Raw genomic sequence first — 23,733 nt, forward strand, 5'->3', positions numbered from 1 at the left:
CCTTATCGAATGCCTTTTGGAAATCTAAATTAACCACATCCATCGGTACACCTCTATCCACCATGCTCGTTCAATCCTCAAACTGCTTAAGTTTCCACATGTACGCTGACGATATCCAGCTCTACCTCACCACCACTTCTCTCGACCCCTCCGCAGTCTCTAAATTGTCAGACTGCTTGTCTGATATCCAGTACTGGATGAGCAGAAATTTTCTCCAATTGAATATTGGGAAGACTGAAGCCATTGTCGTTAGTCCCCGGCACAAACTGCTTTCACTAGCCTCTGACTCCATCCCTCTCCCGAGCATCTATCTGAGGTCGCTACTTAAAATTGCCTGCCTCTGCCCTTGCCTCAACTCTACTGCTACTGAAACCCTTATCCATGCCTTTGTTATCTCTGGACTTGACCGTTCAAACACACTCCTGGCTGGCCTCCCACATTCTACCCTGCGTAAACCTGAGCTTATCCAAAACTCGGCTGCCATGTCCTAACTCGCACCAAGTCCCGCTCGCCCTTCACCCTCTGTGCTCGCTGACCTACATTGGCTCCCGGTTAAGCAACGCATTGATTTCAAAATTCTCCTCCTTGTTTTCAAATCCCTCCATGGCCTCACCCCTCCCTGTAATCTCCTTCAGTCTCACAACCCTACGAGATGGCTGCGCTCCTCTAATTCTGCCCTCTTGAGCATCGCTGATTATAATCGATCAACCATCGGTGGCCGTGCCTTCAGCTGCCTGGGCCCCAAGCTCTGGAACTCCCTCCCTAAACCTCTCTCCCTTTCTACCTCTCTCTCCTCCTTTCAGTCACTCCTTAAAACCTACTTCTATGACCTAGCTGTTGTTCAGCTGCCGTAATTTCTTCGTTTGTGGCTCGGTGTCTGTTTTTTATCTGTTTTTTCTTGTAACACCCCTGTGAAGCGCCTTGCGCTGTTTTACTACGTTAAAGGCGCTATATGAATACAACGTGTTGTTGTTGATAAGGATGCCGAGTTGCTGGCTGTCACCAGACAATCATTGCAAGTGTACAGTGGTCTGTTGGGTGCATTTGCAAGGCTGCCTGAGAGTCTCGATGAACTAACGGTGAGAATGGAAGAGTCCACCTCAACTGTTGCACATGCCTCTCAGCAGCCCGTCGAACCCATCCTTGGTAGATACCAACGACTGTTGGAAGCCACCAGTGACCATGGAGTCCCGGACATAGTGGCACGGGCTATGGCTGACGTGACAGTAGCCATTGAACACCAGGCCGAAGCCACGCAAGGCCTGCACTCTGTCATGTCTTCAGTGCTTGGTGGCATCAATCAACTCTACGCTGCCCTGCAGTCACAGTCTGCCCTACCGCCACACAAGTAAGCACCGTGTCTGGAGCCCCATCTGTCATGCATGCATGCTTGGGGTTACTAGCCACCAGGTGGCACCACTGTCGGAGGTCATTGGGCATGTGTGTGCAGCCCAGGTATAAAAGGCAAGCCATCATGTGGCTTGTGGGAAAATGCTTGAAGCTATCATGAAGGAAGAAATAGCGGGACATCTAGATAGGAATAGTGCAATCAAGCAGACGCAACATGGATTCATGAAGGGGAAATCATGTTTAACTAATTTACTGGAATTCTTTGAGATATAATGAGCATGGTGGATAGAGGTGTACCGATGGATGTGGTGTATTTAGATTACCAAAAGGCATTCGATAAGGTGCCACACAAAAGGTTACTGCAGAAAATAGAGGTACGCGGAGTCAGAGGAAATGTATTAGCATGGATAGAGAATTGGCTGGCCAACAGAAAGCAGAGAGTCGGGATAAATGGGTCCTTTTCGGGTTGGAAATCGGTGGTGAGTGGAGTGCCACAGGGATCGGTGCTGGGACCACAACTGTTTACAATATACATAGATGACCTGGAAGAGGGGACAGAGTGTAGTGTAACAAAATTTGCAGATGAAACTAAGATTAGTGGGAAAGCGGGTTGTGTGGAGGACACAGAGAGGCTGCAAAGAGATTTAGATAGGTTAAGCGAATGGGCTAAGATATGGCAGATGGAATACAATGTCGGAAAGTGTGAGGTCATCCACCTTGGAAAAAAAAACTGTAAAAGGGAATATTATTTGAATGGGGAGAAATTACAACATGCTGCGGTGCAGAGGGACCTGGGGATCCTTGTGCATGAATCCCAAAAAGTTAGTTTGCAGGTGCAGCAGGTAATCAGGAAGGTGAATGCAATGTTGGCCTCCATTGCGTGAGAGATGGAGTACAAAAGCAGGGAGGTCCTGCTGCAACAGTATAAAGTATTGGTGAGGCCGCACTTGGAGTACTGCGTGCAGTTTTGGTCACCTTACTTAAGGAAGGATATACTAGCTTTAGAGGGGGTACAGAGACGATTCACTAGGCTGATTCCGGAGATGAGGGGGTTACCTTATGATGATAGATTGAGTAGACTGGGTCTTTACTCGTTGGAGTTCAGAAGGATGAGGGGTGATCTTATAGAAACATTTAAAATAATAAAAGGGATAGACAAGATAGAGGCAGAGAGGTTGTTTCCACTGGTCGGGGAGACTAGAACTAGGGGGCACAGCCTCAAAATGTGGGGGAGCCAATTTAAAACCGAGTTGAGAAGGAATTTCTTCTCCCAGAGGGTTGTGAATCGATGGAATTCTCTGCCCAAGGAAGCAGTTGAGGCTAGCTCATTGAATGTATTCAAGTCACAGATAGATAGATTTTTAACCAATAAGGGAATTAAGGGTTACGGGGAGCGGGCGGGTAAGTGGAGCTGAGTCCACGGCCAGATCAGCCATGATCTTGTTGAGTGGCGGAGCAGGCTCGAGGGGCTAGATGGCCTACTCCTGTTCCTAATTCTTCTGTTCTTATTATGTTCTTATGTAATGGAATCACTTTGGGCCCTAATAAAGCAAAGCTAGGTTTGTACCTGTGTTAATATACAGTATTCAGTCTGTCGAGTTGCACCATCAGTCCAACGGGGACCTAACGGTGTCGAAGCAGGGCAGCTATCTATGCTCATCCTGATAGCTCCCCATGCTAAGGCTCCGCCCCGGGGGAGTAGCAGCGTGTCGGGCCTGATGGAACGTGATGTCCTCTGTCAGGATGACGTCATTCTGCCTTTGCACCTGCCGCTTTCTGCAACCCATCCTGCCCAGAGTTCTGCCGCCCATGCTGAGGTGGTGCAGTTCACAGCCCGGCCTTCCAGGACCCGAGCTGGTCTGGAACGTGCTGCTAGCCCATCAGTTGTGTCAGCAGCACGAGCGGAGCAACTTTCAAGCAGCCTTGCTGCAGGCACTGAGACCCCATTGAGGAGGAGCAGTCAGCGTGGGAGCGAGGGGAAGGGAAGGGGTGGCAAATCACTGCGCAAGACCCACTAAACAATTACGCGCTAGTGCTCAGAGATGCTCACGGTGTTGCAATTTGCAGGCGTGTAAATAGTTGAACTTGGATGTGAGTGAAGGGGCCTTCTTTTATTAATACCGTGCTGTTGATGATGGCTTTCTGTTGTGCTTCTTTTTTGCTGTTGATAAAGGATATTTGGAATTGTCACATTCATACGGTGCGACTCATATACACGGAGGCTCGGAGGGTGGGGTGCGATGCCTTCAGCAGATCGCCAGGTGAATGGGCTGGCCATTCGAAGCCTCTTGCGTCATTCGATGGGCCATGAGTCTCTGTCGAGTAGCCCTTACAGTCACAGCAGTGTCAGGCTGCCTCCTCCTTGGCTGTAGCTCCTTGTCTTCCCCCTCATCGCCGTCGCCCTCCTGAGGTGGGTCATCCATCCCTGGTGGTAATGGCTGGCCCCTCATGATGGCCAGGTTGTGCAGCATGCAGCACACAGCGGTGAAGATGGAGACTCTATCAGGGGAGCACTGAAATGCCCCTCCAGAGCGTTCAAGGCAGTGAAAACGTTGCTTCAGAACCCCGATAGCTTGCTCTAGAATGGTCCTGGTTGCGATATGGCTGCTGTTGTAATGCTGCTCGCCAGGTGTGGTGGGGGTTGCAGAGCGGCGTCATCACCACGTCCTCTGTCGCCGACGAGCCAACCGTGGCCTTCATGCGGTGGCTGGAAGGGTCGTAGTGCACAGTGCTCTCCCACAGGATGAAGGCATCGTGGCAGTTACCAGGATAGCGGGCATTGACAGCGGCGATCGTCGGCCTGTGGTCGCGGATCCGCCGAACGTTGAGGGATGTGAGGCGGGGCCCGCAATGCCACGCGCGTACAATAAATGGCCCCCCCCCCCCCCCACCAAACCCTGGGCAAGGCCGCTATCCTGGCAAAGCCATGGGTGTGCTCATCCTGGCTCTACCCGGACATACTGAAACTTTAGGGCTGCTGACCAAGGGCCGTGCCGCTCTTTGTCGGCCGGCGCGGACACGTTGGGCCGAAATTGCCTCTTTCTCCGCTGTAAATTTCGATGTTTCTATGTTTCTATACAGACCATTCGTCGGCTGTAGGGAGCGGTCGGTCAACTGGTGAATGCAGCAATGTACTGCGAGATGTTGCATATATTGCCCACAGGAGACTGAAGGGAGCCGGTAGCATAGACGTTGAGGGCCATTGTCACTTTCACTGGCACTGACAGCGAGGTCCTGGTGCCGCTGTCAGCTTCGAGTTGTGTGTGGAGGAGGTGACAGAGCTCGGCGACCACCTCCTTGCGGAACCCCAGCCTTCTTATGCACTGGCCCTCGAACGGTAAGAGGGCCAGTGCATAAATGTGCGCGGTGAGCCCTGCGTCAGTACGGCCCCCTGCTGCCCCGCCTTCTGCGGCCTCTCCTCTCTGGCGCGGACCCCCCATTGGCCATAACCCTTCCGTGTGGCCGGCCGTCTTTGAATCTTCGCCGCAGGACGACGTGATGTGCCCTCACTGCCCCCTTCACATTGCAGCAGGTAACAGCGAGATGCTCCTCGCTAATCTATCCAACCTGGAAGCCGGTAATGTTGGCGAAATGGCAGTCGTCAAGCTGAATAGTCGGCAGCCGCAGCACGCCAACACTAACGCACTGCGCTCGGAGAAAACGCAGCAATCACCGCGACCCACCAAACAGAGATCAGGAGAAATTTACAACCCTACTGTCCACTGACTTTTACCCAACCTGCACTCTGTTGCTGCATCTATTACTGTAACCACAATGTGACCAACTAGATTGATAGGGTTTTAACTTATTTATTAACCATCTGATGCTATTGTGTTATCATTAAAGCGGAGGATAAATAGCTTCTACGGCTGCTCCCTCATTCCAAATACGGTATCCGAACTTTTTTTTAAAAGAAAAGGAAGACTTGGATTTATATAGTGCCTCGTCTAAGAGGGTTGTAAATCTGTGGAATTCTCTGCACCAGAGAGCTGTGGAGGCTGGGTCATTGAAGATATTTAAGGCGGAGATAGACAGATTTGTGAGTGATAAGGGAATAAAGGGTTATGGGGAGCGGGCGGGGAAGTGGAGCTGAGTCCGTGATCAGATCAGCCATGATCTTACTGAAAGGCGGAGCAGGCTCGAGGGGCCAAGTTTTTTTTTTATTTTCAAAATATACTTTATTCATATAAAATTTTGTACAGTACATTCAAAAGCAGTTCAGTACGTTTAGCTGCGGTCAGCAATCCCACACACTACATTTGGGTGCTGACGGCAGTTCCGTTCGATACATTTCCTTGCTTTTCAGTTCAAGTACAATTCAGTACAATACGGGATACATTGTAGTACATTCAATAAATTACATTACATGTGTCACTATACAGTACACGGAATGGGTGGTGGTACATTTACATTTTTTTTCTTTTTAACGTGCATTACGAAACAGACCTTGCATTGTACATGGCACTACATAAGTGTTTACAGATCATGGTGCTCCATGTACACACAAAAAGAAGTTACAAGTACGGCCCGAGGGGAGTTTTGTACTGATTCCTGCCCCTGGGTTTACGGTGGCAGAAGGGCTTTAAACTGTGGCCCTTCCCCACCGTGCCTTTGCGGCGACTGCACCAATTTTAAGTGCGTCCCTCAGCACGTAATCCTGGATCTTGGATTGTGTCAGTCTGCAACACGCAGACGTGGACATCTCCTTGCTCTGGAAGACCAGCAAGTTTCGGCAAGACCAAAGAGCGGCTTTGACCGAGTCGATGGCCCTCCAGCAGCAGGTGATGTCTGTCTCGGTGTGTGTCCCTGGGAACAGCCCGTAGAGCACAGAGTCCTGTGCTCCTATTTCTTATGTTCTTATGAACTCTATGCCCCGGCTACAACTCCCATTAAAGACCACCCCGTCATCGTAACATCGACTTGTGAACACCGACATTTTCAGGCGTGTTCCCCGCCATCCGGTAATTGAGATGCAAAAAAAAACGAATTTGCCGTGATCGGCGCCATCGAGGCATTTCACGCCTACTGACATCATGATTTCCGCGACGCTAGTCAGTGAGGCGCTAATTATTTGCGCCGCTGAAAAAGCTCAGCCGAATTTCCCAGTAGGCGGCAACATGGACTAACGCCGACGCTCTGCCGTTACCGCCCAGTTGCCGGCTCTCCTCGGCGCTATCGGCTGGCGGTGGCGACTGAATTTCGGCCCCCTGAATCTCGCAAAGTTTTTCAAGAAAAAAACTCCTGAGGGGGTGATCCCGCGGAGAGTTCTTCAAAAGTAAGAAAGGGTTCGACAGAGGAGATATCCCTTTCCATTTGTGAGGCCATCGAAACTAAGAGAGTCACTACTAAATCCATTCGGGAATTCAGGAGAAGTTTCGTTACCCAGAGGGTGGTGAGAATGTGGAACTCGCTACTGTTATGTATGTGAACCTCATCTGTGTGTAAGACTTGCCACCTATGGGTCACCTGTGTACCCTGGAGCAAGCAGGTATAAAAGGCAGTCCACCACACTGCTGCCTCACTTTGGAGTTAAATTAAAGAGACCAAGGTCACAATGGTTTGAGCTTACAACACAGTCTCGTGGAGTTAATCTGAACTTAACAACTGGCGACGAGTTACAGATCACGAACTTTCACTCGGAAATGGCTGCCGTTGGTATCCTTGAGAGATTTGTTGAGGGTGATGATTGGGAAGCCTTCATTGAGCGTTTTGACCAGTAATTCGTGGCGAACGAGCTGGACACGACCAAGCGCAGGGCGATTCTCCTCACCGCATGCGGGTCGTCGCTATATGGCCTCCTCTGAGATCTACTGGCCCCAGACAAACCAACGGACAAGACTTACACAGAGCTGTGTGCGCTGGCTCGAGAACACCTCCAGCCAAAGGAGAAGATCCTACTGGCCAAGTATCACTTTTACACGCACCGTCGCTCCGAGGGCCAGAACGTGGCGAGCTTTGTCACCGACCTAAGAGGCCTTGTGGGACCGTGCGAGTTTGCATGATTTTTGGGGAAAATGTTGCGGGACATTTTCATGCTTGAAAATAGCCACGAGACATCCTTCGCAAACTGCTGTCTGCCGAATCCCTAGTTCTGAGCAAGGCCATCACGACAGCCCAGGCTTTCATATCCACGAGCGACAACACGAAACTGGTATCTTCACAGAATCGAAGCTCACCAGCAAGTACGGTGCATAAAATAATGCCCTCAGCAGGCAGGACTGTCCAGGGTAGGGCCAACACAGCCACAGAGGCCAGGCCCAGAGTGACTCAGAGGCCGCTGTGAAGTGCTAATGTGAATCCATTAACGCCATGTTGGCACTGCGGGGGCAGTCACAGAGCCCATCAGTGTCGATTCAAGCACTACGTGTGCAAGGGCTGTGGAACAATGGGGCACCTCCAGCGAATGTGCAAACGACCTCTGACTCACCACGTGGCAAAGTCAGCAGAGAGCGACCTATCTGGCGTTGATCACACTGAACGAGCAGGAGAGGCAACTCAACCGGAGGATGAGGAGGAAGTGTATGGGGTACACACTTTCACCACCAAAAGCCCTCCAATAATGTTAAAAGCCAAACTTAACGGCATTCCAGTCTCCACGGAATTGGACACGGGGACGAATCAATCAATTGTGAGCCAGAAGGCTTTTGAGAAACTGTGGAGCAACAAGGCACAGAGGCCAAAACTGAGCCCGCTTCACACTACACTGTGCACTTACACCAAAGAACTCATACCTGTTATCGGCAGTGCAGCAGTGAAAGTATCATATGGCGGAATGGTGCATGATTTGCCATTATGGATTGTACCAGGCGATGGCCCAACGCTGTTCAGCAGGAGCAGGCTAGGCAAGATCCGGTGGAACTGGGATGACATCAAATCACTGTCCTTGGTGGATGAAACCCCATGTGCCCAGGTGCTAAATAAATTTGCGGCGTTATTGGAGCCAGGCATCGGCAACTTCACAGGTGCCAAAGTGCAGATCCATCTTGTTCCAGGGGCATGGCCCGTTCATCACAAGGCCCAAGCAGTCCTATATATGATGCGAGAGAAGGTCGAAATCGAGCTGGACAGACTTCAACTGTTATATATGTGGACTTGTATTTACTCTGTACAGCCACCAGAGGGCTCATCCCCTGGAGTCCAAAGGGATCCCATAATCCCTTGGGAGCACAGGTATTTAAGGAGGCTTCACAAGTTGTCGAGGCATTCTGGAGACCTGCAATAAAAGACTAAGGTCACACTTCACTTTGAGCTCACAGGATTCAGTCTGACTCTTCCTCCATACACAACAACTGGCGACAGGATACAGATAGCGAACCCAAAGATGCAGAGAACCGTGGGCACCCTGGAGAAATTCTCGGAGGGAGATGATTGGAAAACTTTTGTGGAGGCGACTCGACCAATACTTCGTAGTCAACGAGTTAGATGGGGAAGAGAGCGCTGCCAAACGAAGGGCGATCCTCCTCACCATCTGTGGGGCACCAACGTATGGTCTCATGAAGAATCTGCTCACTCCAGCGAAACCCATGGATAAATCGTACGACAATTTGTGCACACTGGTCCGAGAGCATTTGAACCCAAATGAAAGCATTCTGATGGTGCGGTACCGATTCTACACCTACAAAAGCTCTGAAGGCCAGGAAGTGGCGAGTTATGTCACCGAGCTAAGAAGCCTTGTGAATTTGAAGGACATTTGGAGCAGATGCTCAGAGACTTTTTCGTAATTGGCATTGGCCACAAAACCATACTTCACAAACTTTTGATTGTAGAGAACCCAACCTTGAGTAAGGCCATAGCGATAGCCCAGGCGTTCATTGCCACGAGTGAAAATACTAAGCAAATCTCTCAGGATACAAGTGCTGCTACAAGTATTGTGAACAAAGTGATGTTGTTTTCGAATTGTAACGTAAAGGGCAGGTCACACACACCTGCAGCTGCACATCCGCAGATGACTCAGAGTCCACCATCAAGGGTGATGAATGCAAGGCCATTAACACCTTGTTGGTGCAGTGGGGGCGATCATCGTTTCCATTCATGCCGATTCAAAGAGTACGTTTGCAAGGGCTGTGGAACAATGGGACACCTCCAACGAGTGTGCAGGCGAGCTGCAAAGCCTGTTAAACCTGCAAACCACCATGTTGCAGAGGAGGACAGATCCACGGAGGATCACGATGAAACAGAGCCTCAGATACAGGAGGCAGAGGTAAATGGAGTGCACAGATTCACCATGAATTACCCCCGATAATGCTGAATGTTGAACTAAATGGACTCCCGATGTCAATGGAGCTGGACACGGGGGCGAGCCAGTCCATCATGGGCAAAAAGAATTTTGAAATGTTGTGGTGCAACAAGGCCTCAAGACCAGTCTTAACTCCAGTTCACACGGAACTAAGAACTTACACTAAAGAACTGATTCCTGTGATCGGCAGTGCTACCGTAAAGGTCTCCTATGATGCAGCAGTGCACAATCTACCACTCTGGGTGGTACCGGGTGATGGTCCCACACTGCTCGGCAGGAGCTGGCTGGGAAAAATACACTGGAACTTGGACGACGTCCGAGCGCGATCGCCCGCTGACGAAACTTCACGTGGCCAGGTCTTAAACAAATTTCCATCGCTGTTCAAACCAGGCATCGGGAAATTCCAAGGGGCAAAATGCAGGTCCACCTAATTCCGGGAGTGCGACCCATCCATCACAAGGCGAGAGCAGTACCGTATGTGATGAGAGAAAGGGTAGAGATCGAGCTAGACCGGCTTCAAAGAGAGCACATCATTTCACCGATCGAGTTTAGCGAGTGGGCCAGTCCCATTGTCGCAGTCCTCAGGGGAGACGGTACCGCCAGAATCTGTGGCAATTACAAAGTAACCATCAATTGTTTCTCCTTGCAGGACCAATACCCACTACCAAAGGCCAATGACCTCTTTGCAACGCTGACGGGAGGAAAGACGTTCACGAAGCTGGATCTGACTTCAGCCTACATGACGCAGGAATTGGAGGAATCATCGAAGGCCCTCACCTGCATTAACACGCAGAAAGGTCTTTTTGTTTATAACAGATTGGAATTCGATCAGTGGTGGCGATATTCCAGAGAAACATGGAAAGTTTACTGAAGTCGGTCCCGGCACTGTGGTCTTCTCACCAACACGACATCTTGGTCACGGGCCGGAACAGAGTCGAGCATCTGCAGAACCTGGAGGAGGTTCTTAGTCGACTGAACCACGTGGGGCTCAGGTTAAAACGCTCGAAATGCGTTTTCCTGATGCCTGAAATGGAATTCTTGGGAAGGAGGATTGCGGCGGAAGGGATCAGGCCCACCAACGCGAAGAGAGAGGCAATCAAGAACGCACGTGGCCACAGAACGTGACGGAGCTGCGGTCGTTTCTGGGACTCTTGAAATACTTTGGTAACTTCTTACCGGGTCTCAGCACACTGCTAGAAGCACTATATGTCTACTACAAAAAGGGAGCGAATGGGTTTGGGGCAAAAACCAAGAAAATGCCATTCGAAAAGCGAGAAAATTGTTATGCTCAAAAAAATTGCTTGTGTTGGATGATGCATGTAAGAGTATGGTACGAGCATGTGACGCGTCGTCATATGGCGTTGGTTGTGTATTGCAACAAGCTAATGATTTCGGTAAACTGCAACCGGTTGCTTGTGCATCCAGGAGTCTGTCTAAGGCTGAGAGAGCCGACAGCATGATTGAAAAAGAAGTGTTTGCGTGTGTCTATGGAGTAATGAAAATGCATGTTTCCCTGTTTTCCAAGAGTAAAGGGATAAATACCAATGCATCGGCCCGCATCCAGAGATGGGCGCGCACGTTGTCCGCATACAACTACGCCATCCGGCAGAGGCCAGGCACAGAAACCTGCGCCGATGCTCTCAGTAGGCTGCCATTGCCCAACACGGGGATGAAAATTGCGCAGCCCGCAGATCTAGCCATGGCTATGGAAGCATTTGAGAGTGAGCAATCACCCATCACTGCCCAGCAGATCAAAACCTGGACAAGCCAGGACCCCTTATTATCTCTAGTCAACAGCTGTGTGCTTCACAGGAGCTGGTCCAGTGTCCCAGTGGAAATGCAGGAAGAGATAAAGCCGTTCCAGCGGCGCAAAGATGAAATCCAGGCAGACTGCCTTGTGTGGAGCAATTGAGTAGTGGTCCCCAAGAAGGGCAGAGACACCTTCATCAATGAACTCCACAGTACCCACCCAGGCATACGTGAAAGCGATAGCCAGATTCCACGTGTTGTGGCCCGGTATCGATGCGGACTTAAAGTCCTGCATTCACAGATGTAATACATGCTCGCAGTTAAGCAATGCACCCAGGGAGACGCCGCTAAGTTTATGGTCTGGGCCCTCCAAACCGTGGTCTATGCAGGCCCGTTCTTGGGTAAACTTTTCCTTGCGGTTGTAGACGTGTACTCCAAGTGGATTGAATGTGAGATAATGTCGGCTAGCACGTCCACTGCCACTACTGAAAGCCTGCGGGCCATGTTTGCCACTCATGGCTTTCCCGATGTCCTGGTGAGCGACAACGGGCCATGTTTCACCAGCGCTGAGTTAAAAGAGTTCATGACATGTAACGGGATCAAACATGTCACATCTGCCCCGTTTAAACCAGCGTCCAATGGTCAGGCAGAGAGAGCAGTGCAAACCATCAAGCAAGACTTGAAGAGGGTAACTGAAAGCTCACTGCAGACTCGCCTATCCCGAGTCCTGCTTAGCTACTGCATGAGACCACAATCACTCACTGGGATCCCACCTGCTGAATTGCTCATGAAAAGAGCACTTAAGACAAGGCTCTCGTTTGTTCACCCTGATCTACATGAAAAGGTAGAGAGCAGGCGGCTTCAACAAAGTGCATACCATGATAGAGCAAATGTGTCACGCGACATAGAAATCAATGATCCTGTATTTTATTAAATTATGGACAAGGTCCCAGGTGGCTTCCCGACACTGTCGTGGCCAAAGAGGGGAGCAGGGTGTTTCGAGTCTAACTTTCAAATGGACTCATTCACCGGAAACACTTGGACCAAATCAAACTCAGATTCACGGACAATCCTGAGCAACCCACCTTGGACCCTACCTTTCTTGATCCCCCAACATATACATCAGTGGCAACCGGCACCATGGTTGACCACGAAGCAGAACCCATCATCCACAGCAGCCCTGCAGGGCCCAACACACCAGGCAAACCAGCAAGGCCAGCTGCACAGCAGCCCAGCGAGGGCCCAACAAATGATTCAGCAACACCAGCTTTCACACCGAGACAATTAACCAGGGCAAGAAGGGCCCCAGATCGACTCACATTGTAAATAGTTACACTATTGACTTTGGCGGGAAGTGTTGTTATATATGTGGACTTGTATTTACACTGTACAGCCAACAGAGGGCTCATCCCCTGGAGTCCCAAGGGATCCCATAATCCCTTGGGAGCACAGGTATTTAAGGAGGCTTCACAGCTTGGAGAGGCACTCTGGAGACCTGCAATAAAAGAGTAAGTTCACACTTTTGAGCTCACAGTGTTCAGTCTGACTCTTTCTCCATACACAACATCAACGAGAGGGAATCATATTGGCAGTCGAGTTCTACGAGTGGGCCAATGCAATCATGCTGGTACTAAAGAGCAATGGAACGGTCAGAATCTGTGGGGCTACAAGGTGACGATTAACCGAGTCTCGTTAATGGACCAGTACTCGCTACCCAAAGCAGAAGACTTATTCGCAATGCTAAAAGGGGGAACGTCATTCATCAAACTAGACCTAACCTCCACTTACATGACACAGGAGCTGCTGAACCTTAAAAGAAGTTGAAACATAGAAACATAGAAAATAAGTGCAGGAGTAGGCCATTCGGCCATTCTAGCCTGCAACGCCATTCAATGAGTTCATGGCTGAACATGCAACTTCAGAACCCCATTCCTGCTTTCTCACCATAACCCTTGACCCCCCTAGTAGTAAGGACTTCATCGAACTGCTTTTTGAATATATTTATTGAATTGGCCTCAACAACTTTCTGTGGCAGAGAATTCCACAGGTTCACCACTCTCTGGGTGAAGAAATTCCTCCTCATCTCGGTCCTAAATGGCTTCCCCCTTATCCTTAGACTGTGTCCCCTCGTTCTGGACTTCCCCAACATTGGGAACATTTTACCTGTCTAACCCCGTCAGAATTTTAAATGTTTCTATGAGGTCCCCTCTCATTCTTCTGAACTCCAGTGAATACAAGCCCAGTTGATCCAGTCTTTCTTGACAGGTCAGTCCCGCCATCCCGGGAATCAGTCTGGTGAACCTTCGCTGCACTCCCTCAATAGCAAGAATGTCCTTCCTCAGGTTAGGAGACCAAAACTGTACACAATACTCCAGGTGTGGCCTCACCAAGGCCCTGTACAACTGTAGCAACACCTCCCTGCCCCTGTACTCAAATCCCCTCGCTATGAAGGCCAACATGCCATTTGCTTTCTTAACCGCCTGCTGTACCTGCATGCCAACCTTCAATGACTGATGTACCATGATACCCAGGTCTCTTTGCACCTCCCCTTTTCCTAATCTGTCACCATTCAGATAATAGTCTGTCTCTCTGTTTTTACCACCAAAATGGATAACCTCACATTTATCCACATTATACTTCATCTGCCATGCATTTGACCACTCACCTAACCTATCCAAGTCGCTCTGCAGCCTCATAGCATCCTCCTCGCAGCTCACACTGCCACCCAACTTAGTGTCATCCGCAAATTTGGAGATACTACATTTAATCCCCTCGTCTAAATCATTAATGTACAGTGTAAACAGCTGGGGCCCCAGCACAGAACCTTGCGGTACCCCACTAGTCACTGCCTGCCATTCTGAAAAGTCCCCATTTACTCCTACTCTTTGCTTCCTGTCTGACAACCAGTTCTCAATCCATGTCAGCACACTACCCCCAATTCTATGTGCTTTAACTTTGCACATTAATCTCTTGTGTGGGACCTTGTCGAAAGCCTTCTGAAAGTCCAAATATACCACATCAACTGGTTCTCCCTTGTCCACTCTACTGGAAACATCCTCAAAAAATTCCAGAAGATTTGTTAAGCATGATTTCCCTTTCACAAATCCATGCTGAGTTGGACCTAACATATCAGCTCTTTCCAAATGCACTGCTATGACATCCTTAATAATTGATTCCATCATTTTACCCACTACCGATGTCAGGCTGACCGGTCTATAATTCCCTGTTTTCTCTCTCCCTCCTTTTTTAAAAAGTGGAGTTACATTGGCTACCCTCCACTCCACAGGAACTGATCCAGAGTCAATGGAATGTTGGAAAATGACTGTCAATGCATCCACTATTTCCAAGGCCACCTCCTTAAGTACTCTGGGATGCAGTCCATCAGGCCCTGGGGATTTATCGGCCTTCAATCCCATCAATTTCCCCAACACAATTTCCCGACTAATAAGGATTTCCCTCAGTTCCTCCTCCTTACTAGACCCTCCGACCCCTTTTATATCTGGAAGGTTGTTTGTGTCCTCCTCAGTGAATACCGAACCAAAGTACTTGTTCAATTGGTCCGCCATTTCTTTGTTCCCTGTTATGACTTCCCCTGATTCTGACTGCAGGGGACCTACGTTCTTTACTAAACTTTTTCTCTTTACATATCTATAGAAACTTTTGCAATCTGTCTTAATGTTCCCTGCAAGCTTCTTCTCGTACTCCATTTTCCCTGCCCTAATCAAACCCTTTGTCCTCCTCTACTGAGTTCTAAATTTCTCCCAGTCCCCGGGTTCGCTGCTATTTCTGGCCAATTTGTAAGCCACTTCCTTGGCTTTAATACTATCCCTGATTTCCCTTGATAGCCACGGTTGAGCCACCTTCCCTTTTTTATTTTTACGCCAGACAGGAATGTACAATTGTTGTAGTTCATCCATGCGGTCTCTAAATGTCTGCCATTGCCCATCCACAGTCAACCCCTTAAGTATCATTCGCCAATCTATCCAAGCCAATTCACGCCTCATATCTTCAAAGTTACCCTTCTTTAAGTTCTGGACCATGGTCTCTGAATTAACTGTTTCATTCTCCATCCTAATGCAGAATTCCACCATATTATGGTCACTCTTCCCCAAGGGGCTTCGCACAACGAGATTGCTAATTAATCCTCTCTCATTACACAACACCCAGTCTAAGATGGCCTCCCCCCTATTTGGTTCCTCGACATATTGGTCTAAAAAACCATCCCTTATGCACTCCAGGAAATCATCCTCCACCGTATTGCTTCCAGTTTGGTTAGCCCAATCTATGTGCATATTAAAGTCACCCATTACAACTGCTGCACCTTTATTGGACGCACCCCTAATTTCATGTTTGATGCCCTCCCCAACATCACTACTACTGTTTGGAGGTCTGTACACAACTCCCACTAATGTTTTTTGCCCTTTGGTATTCTGCAGCTCTACCCATATAGATTCCACATCATCCAAGCTAATGTCCTTCCGAACTATTGCCTTAATTTGCTCCTTAACCAGCAATGCTACCCCACCTCCTTTTCCTTTTATTCTATCCTTCCTGAATGTTCGTGTACCACAGATGCCCTTTTGGGATTTGCTCGGTGGCGGCCATCTTCCAGAAGAACATGGAGAGTCTGCTGAAATCGGATCCATGCACAGTGGTGTTCCAAGACGCAACACCACCGAACACCTGCACAACCTGGAAGAGGTTCTCAAGCGACTGGACAGAGTGGGACTCAGGCTGAAATGATCCAAGTGTGTTTTCCTTGTGCCAGAGGTCGAGTTTCTGGGGTGAAAGTTTGTGGCAGACAGCATCAGACCCACTGACTGCAAGACGGAGGCCATCAAAAATGCACGCAGACCACAGAATGTGACGGAGCTGCGTTCGTTCCTGGGACATCTCAACTAATTTGGTAACTTTCTACTGGGGTTGAGCACTTTGTTGGAACCCTTGTAGTTGTTGCTACGCAAGGGTGACGCCTGGGTTTGGGGTAAATCTCAAGAGACAGCCTTTAATAAGGCCAGAAACCTGCTATGCTCTAACAAATTACTTGTATTGTAAGACCCATGTAACCGCTTACTACTAGCACGTGATGCGTCATCGTACAGGGTCGGTTGTGTGTTACAGCAAGCCAGTGTGTCAGGCAAACTGCAACCGGTTGCATATGCATCCAGAAGTTTATATAAGGCTGAAAGAGCCTGCAGTATGGTTGAGAAAGAAGCGTTGGCTTGTGTATACGGGGTTAATAAAATGCACCAATATGTATTTGGTCTCCGGTTCAAGCTCGAAACCGACTATAAACTGCTTACTTCACTGCTCTCAGAAAGCAAAGGTATTGTCCCGCATCGAAAGTTGGGCACTAACATTGTCTGCATATGGCTATGTAATCCGCCATAGACTAGGCACTGAGAACTGCGCTGATACCCTCAGTCGGCTGCCATTGCCCACCACCGGGGTGGAAATGCTGCAACGCGCAGACTTGCTTCTGGTAATGGATGCTTTTGAAAGCGATGGGTCACCCGTCACAGCTCGTCCTATCAGGATCTGGACCAGCCAAGACCCCCTGTTATCACGAGTAAAAAGATGCGTTCCCAATGGGAGCTGGTCGGGGGTTCCCGAAGAAATGCAAGATGAAATTAAACCTTTTCACCGACGCAACGACGAACTGTCAGTCCAGTCGGGTTGTCTCCTATGGGGGAATCACGTGATTTTGCCCAAAAAGGGCAGGGAAACGTTTATACGCGACCTACACAGTACCCACCCGGGCATAGTCATGATGAAGGCTATCGCCAGGTCGCATGTCTGATGACCCGGCATTGACTCCAAATTAGAGTCATTCGTTCACCAATGTGACACTTGCTCACAGCTAGGAAATGCACCAAGGGAGGCCCCTTTGATCCTGTGGTCATGGCCCTCCCAACCGTGGTCCAGGATCCACGTAGATTTCGCTGGCCCCTTTCTAAGGAAGATGTTTCTAGTAGCAGTGGACGCTTACTCTAAATGGATTGGATGTATAATAATGTCATCATGTACGTCCACTGCCACCATTGAAAGCGTCAGGGCCATGTTCGCCACCCATGATTTGCCCGACGTCCTGTCAGTGACAATGGACCATGTTTCACCAGCTCGGAATTCAACGAGTTCATGACCCGCATGGCATCAAGCATGTCAGGTCTGCCCCATTCAAGCCCGCATCCAACGGCCAAGCAGAACGGGCAGTCCAAACAATCAACCAAATCTTGAGATGCGTAACGGATGGCTCCTTGCAGACCCGGTTATCCAGGGTCCTGCTCAGCTACCGGACGCGCCCCCACTCGCTCACCGGGGTTCCCCCTGCAGAATTGTTAATGAAGAGAGCACTCCAAACCAGGCTCTCCTTAGTCCACCCGGACCTCAATGATCACGTAGAAACCCGGCAGCACCGGCACAACGTGAACCACGATCGCACGGCGGCCTCGCGTGACATTGAGGTCAATGATCCGGTGTTTGTTCTAAATTACGGTCACGTGGATTGCTGGCCAGGGAGGGGAATAGAGTGTTTGTTGAGAAGTTGTTGAATGGGCAAACGTGCAGAAAGCACTTGGATCAGGTCAAACTGCGATTCACGGACAACCAAGAACAGTTTGAAGAAGACTTTACCATCTATGATCCACCAACACACACCCAACCAACAATTGACGCTGCTGTCAACCACGAGAACGAACCCACCTTGCCCGACAGTCCGACCAGACCAGCCGAGCTGCCATGCAGCGATGGTCCCACCAACGTACCCATGCCAAGATGTCAACGCAGGCGATCGACCAGGGAACGCAGACCGCCAGATCGCCTCAACCTGTACTCAAGACTTTGGGGAGCGGAATGATGTTGTGTATGTGAACCTCACCTGTGTGTCGGACTTGCCACTAGGGGGCACACCTGTGGGGGACCCAAAGGTCTCGTGTGTAGCCTGGGGCAAGCAGGTATAAAAGGCAGTCCACCATGCTGCTGCCTCACTTTGGAGTTATATTAAAGAGACCAAGGTCACAATGGTTTGACACAGTCTCGTGGAGTAATTCTGAACCTGACAGCTACCACAGGGCAGAGTTGAGATGAATTACAGAGATGAATTTAAGCAATAGCTGAGTAAACACGTGAGGGAGAAAGGAATAGAAGGATGTGTTGATGAGTTGAGATGACGAGAGGTGGGAGGAGGCTGGTGTGGAGCATAAACACCGGCATGGACCTATTTGACGAGAAGGGAAAGTTTGACGAAGAAGTTCATCAGGATGGCGTGCGTGTGTTCATTGACCAGAAAGCTCAGTTAACTCTGCTGGAACAGAGATGGATTTTATTGAAACAAAGCTCTCCAGTGAATTTGTTTTCAATCAGCCAAATATTAAAGGAACATGCGGATGTGGTGAAAGATTTGCTGTGTAAATATTTTAATTACAGGAAATATTTATGTATTATGTATATAAATGGACCTGTTGGGCGGCATGGTGTGTTTCTGTGCTTTGTAATTCTATGTAAGCCTTTGTTAATTGGCCAAAAACTGCAGCCTCTCCAAGTGCGTATGATGTGCGAGGCCTCGCAAAAACCGGTTCTCATCGCGCGATGCGCATATGCCGAGTACCGGCTTTTATGATCGTCAAAATGTCCCGAGGCAGAATCTACACATCCTCGCAGGAAGGACATCTGCGGGTCGGGGATTGGGCCATTTGTCCAACACTTTTCGAGCAAATGTCCTTCAAACTCTTACGCCCGGTAAAACAGGCGTATCGCGTACCTTTACCAGCGTAACACTTTTAAAACATAGAAAAATAAAATTTAATCACTCGTTTTTATATTAAAAACCCTGTCCGTTCAGGAAAGTTCATTCTTATCGCGATTAAAACACTTTAAATAAAGTTTCCTCCAAATATTTATTTTCGAACACATTTCATTTCAATTAATTTTAAATATGTGAGGTGTTTCATTTCTTTATTGTGCTGTGTTTGTGTGTTTTCGGGGGTTATTGTCATTGATAGTAATAGGAACTTGGACAAACGGAGCTCCCATTACTATCAATGGGAATACTGCACAGAGATTGGTGGTCCAGACCCACGTGACTCCAGCTTGTACGTCAGTACGGGAAAGACATCTCCCAGCATGCTGTGCCGCGAATGAAGGCCTGCGACCGGAATCCTACCTTCCTCCAGGACCAACAGGTAGCTTTGTAGATTGTTTTCGGGGCGGAGGCGTTGGTATGCAGGCAGCCTCCGACTGCAGTTTTCTGCCCATTACGTACTGGCTGTGAGGTGAATATTTAAATACCGTGGGATGGAAATTCGACAGTGCCGATTTTGAGGTGGTGTCACCGGCTGAGAGGATTTATTACCACCAGAGGCGTTAGGCCCGGCCCCGAGAAGGCGAAATTCTATTTTGGCGGCTGAAAAGCGGATTGCGGCGTTTAAATCACGGCGTCGCACACTCACCAGGAAGGCGGTAAGCAGCGTTAAGTGAGCCGTTAGCGGGTCCTCAAAATCCGGGCGTTGGGCAGCATTTGGACCCGTGCCACTTACGTGGTGGTGTCACCTGGATTCCATTGAGGCAGTGACTGGACGCCCCAACGCCTCGTGGGTAAATTCGCTCCCTCCGCACTCACTCAGACGGTGAGGGTGACAGACGCAGCAGCAGCTCGCCAGCGCGCCCCTCGGTTCTCGGGCACCGCCCTGGATGCACTCCTTGATGCCCTGGAGAGGTGGCGGCAGTTGCTCAGGACAAAGGCTGGGAGGAGACCAGAGCGACAGACGGCTATGGAGGGCAATCGCACAACATGACACGGTGGCCAGGACAGCCGATCAATGCCGAATAAAGTGGAACGAGATGATGCGGTTGGTGTGGGTGCGTATCTTACACCGTAAACATCCGCGTGACTAAGCCCTGATCTCACTGTGCACTCTCTGCTCAATGTAATGTTTGGGAATGCATGCTCGGCGTGGGTGAGGCCTGATGCAAGGTTCCCATCTGAAGCCTCACCTACTGCAAGGACCTGCATGCGCTGTTAACCTTGCTACTCAGCTCTGCAGACCCACCCCTCATGTCGTTGAACTCCTCAGTCTTCATATGCATCGAGAAGATGACAACCGCCCCGTTACTGTTAGGTCCTGGCCCCCCGAGTTCAAGCATTGCCGCAGCAACACCATGCAGTGAATGGAAGTTACCTCGAGCTGTGAAGACCACATCGAAGCACTGACCACACTCGACCAGCTCCGCTGGGCGGGCCACATTGTCCGCCTGCCCGACACAAGACCCCCAAAGCAAGCGCCCTACTCGGAACTCCTACACGGCAGGCGAGCCCCAGGTGGGCAGATGAAACGTTTCAAGGACACCCTCAAAGCCTCCCTGATAGAAAGCAACATCCCCACCGACACCTGGGAGTCCCTGGCCAAAGTCCGCCCTGAGTGGAGGAAGAGCATCCGGGAGGGCGCTGAGCACCTCGAGTCTCGTCGTCGAGAGCGTGCAGCAAACAAGCGCAGGCAGCGGAAGGAGCGAGCGGCAAACCAGACTCCCCAGCCACCCTTTCCTTCAAGCATTCTCTGTCCCACTTGTGACAGAGACTGTAATTGCCGTATTGGACGATTCAGTCACCCGAGAACTCATTGAATGTGGAAGCAAGTCTTCCTCGATTTTGAGGGACTGCCTATGATGATGATGATGATGGCAGTAACACGTACTAAACTATTTTGGGTACTTGGCATACACTGATAGAAGGGCTCTAACTCAGACGTTCCCTTTGATCTTACAGGCGATGCTCGTCCGCAAGCACGGAGAGTAGATGGGCCGGGGCCCTCAATGCTACATGCGCACAATCAATGGCTCCCTGGACCCTGAGGAAGCCCGTTATCCCGGCAAATTTTCGGAGGGAGATGATTGGGAAACTTTCGTGGAGCGACTCGACCAATACTTCGTGACCAACGAGCTAGAAGGAGAAGCGAACGCTGCCAAACGAAGGGTGATCCTCTTCTCCGTTTGTGGGGCACCAACATATGGCCTCATGAAAAATCTGCTCAAAACCCTCAGACAAGTCATACGATGAGTTGTGCACACGGGTCCGGGAGGATATAAACTTGAAGGAAAGTGTTCTGATGACGAGGTATCGGTTGTACACGCACAAGAGGTCTGAAGGCCAGGAAGTGGTGAGCTGCGTCGCCGAGCTAAGGCGCCTTGCAGGGCATTGCGAATTTGAAGAACAATTGTAGCACATGCTCAGAGACTTCTTTGTACTTGGCATTGGCCATGAAGTAATACTTCGCTAACTTTTGACTGTAGGGACCCCAACCTTGAGTAAAGCCCTAACAATAGCCCAGGCGTTTATCGCCACCAGTGACAATACCAAACAAATTTCTCAGCACACGAGTGCTGCTGCGAGTACTGTGAACAAAGTAACGTTGTTTTTGAATCGAAATGTGCAGGGCAGGATTTGCATGCCTGCAGTTGCATGTCCGCAGATGACTCAGAGTCCACCATCAAGGGTGGTGAATACAAGGCCATTAATACCTTTTTGGCACTGCGGGGGTGATCATCGATTCCATTCATGCTGCTTCAAAGGATACGTTTGCAAGGGCTGTGGAACAATGGGACACCTCCAATGTATGTGCAGGCAAGCTGCAAACTCTGCTAATACTGCAAACCCCATGTTGCAGAGGAGGACAGATCCACGCTGGATCACGATGAACCAAAGCCTCGGACCAAGGAGGCAGAGGTCTATAGGGTGCACACATTAACCACAACGTGTCCCCCGATAATGCTGAAAGTTGAATTAAATGGACTCCCGGTGTCCATAGAGCTGGACGTGGGCGCAACTAGTCCATAATGAGCAAAAAAACTTTTGATAAATTGTAGTGCAGCAAGGTCTCAAGGCCAGTCCTGACTCCCATTCTTACTAACTGAGAACGTACACAGAGGAACTGATTCCCGTAATCGGCAGTGCTACCGTAAAGGTCTCCTACGATGGAGCGGTGCACGAGTTACCACTCTGGGTGGTACCGGGCGATGGCCCCACGCTGTTCGGCAAGAGCTGGCCTGGAATGATATGCTGGAACTGGGACGACGTCCGAGCGCTTTTGCCCATCGACGACACCTCATGTGCCCAGGTCCTAAACAAGTTCCCCTCGCTGTTTGAACCAGGCATCGGGAAGTTCCAAGGAGAAAAAGTGCAGATCCATTTGATTCCGAGGGCACGACCCATCCACCACAATGCGAGAGCGGTACCTTAAATGATGAGAGAGAGGGTGGAGATCGAGCTGGACAGGCTGCAAAGAGCGGGCATCATTTCGCAGATCGAATTCAATGAGTGGGCCAGTCCGATTGTTCCAGTCCTCAAGGGAGATGGCACTGTCAGAATCTGTGCTGATTACAAAGTAACTATCTATCGTTTCTCAATACCCACTACCAAAAGCAGACGACCTATTTGCGATGCTGGCGGGTGGGAAATCGTTCACGAAGCTGGAATTGATCTCGGCCTACATGACGCAGGAGCTGGAGGGATCATCGAAAGGCCTCACCTGCATCAACATGTACAAAGGCCTCTTCATTTACTACAGATGCCCGTTTGGGATTCGATTGGCTGCGGTGATATTCCAGAGGAACGTGGAACGCTTGCTGAAGTCGATCCCGCGCACTGTCGTCTTTCAGGAAGAAATCTCGGTTACAGATCGGGACACTGTTGAGCACCTGAGAACCTGAAGGAGGTTCGTAGTCGGCTGAATCTTGTGGAGCTCCGGCTAAAACACTCAAAGTGCGTTTTCCTGGTGCCTGAAGTGGAGTTGCTGGGGAGATGAAACGCGGCGGACGGCATCAGGCCCACCGACTCGAAGACATAGGCAGTCAAGAACGCACTGAGACCACAGAACGTGACGGAGCTGCGGTCGTTTCTAGGACTCCTGAACTATTTTGGTAACCTCTTACCGGGTCTCAGCACATTATTAGAACCCCTGCACTCTTTACTGCATAAAGTAGATCAATGGGTATGGAGTAAAAGCTAAGACAATGCCTTTGAGAAAGTTAGGAACCTGTTATGTTCAAACAAATTGCTGGTGTTATACGATCCATGTAAACGTTTGGTACTAGCCTGTGATGCTCCCTCAGTACTGCTTCTCCGACAGTGCAGCACTCCCTCAGTACTGGCCCACCGACAGTGCAGCGCTCCCTCAGTACTGCCCCTCCGACAGTGCGGCGCTCCCTCAGTACTGCCCCTCCGACAGTGCAGCGCTCCCTCAGTACTGCCCCTCCGACAGTGCGGCGCTCCCTCAGTACTGCCCCTCCGACAGTGCGGCGCTCCCTCAGTACTGCCCCTCCGACAGTGCTCCGCTCCCTCAGTACTGCCCCTCCGACAGTGCAGCGCTCCCTCAGTATTGGCATCAGGGAGTGTCGGCCAGGATTAT

The sequence above is a fragment of the Pristiophorus japonicus genome, chromosome 9 (genome assembly GCF_044704955.1).
Source record: "Pristiophorus japonicus isolate sPriJap1 chromosome 9, sPriJap1.hap1, whole genome shotgun sequence".
Taxonomy (NCBI): domain Eukaryota; kingdom Metazoa; phylum Chordata; class Chondrichthyes; family Pristiophoridae; genus Pristiophorus; species Pristiophorus japonicus.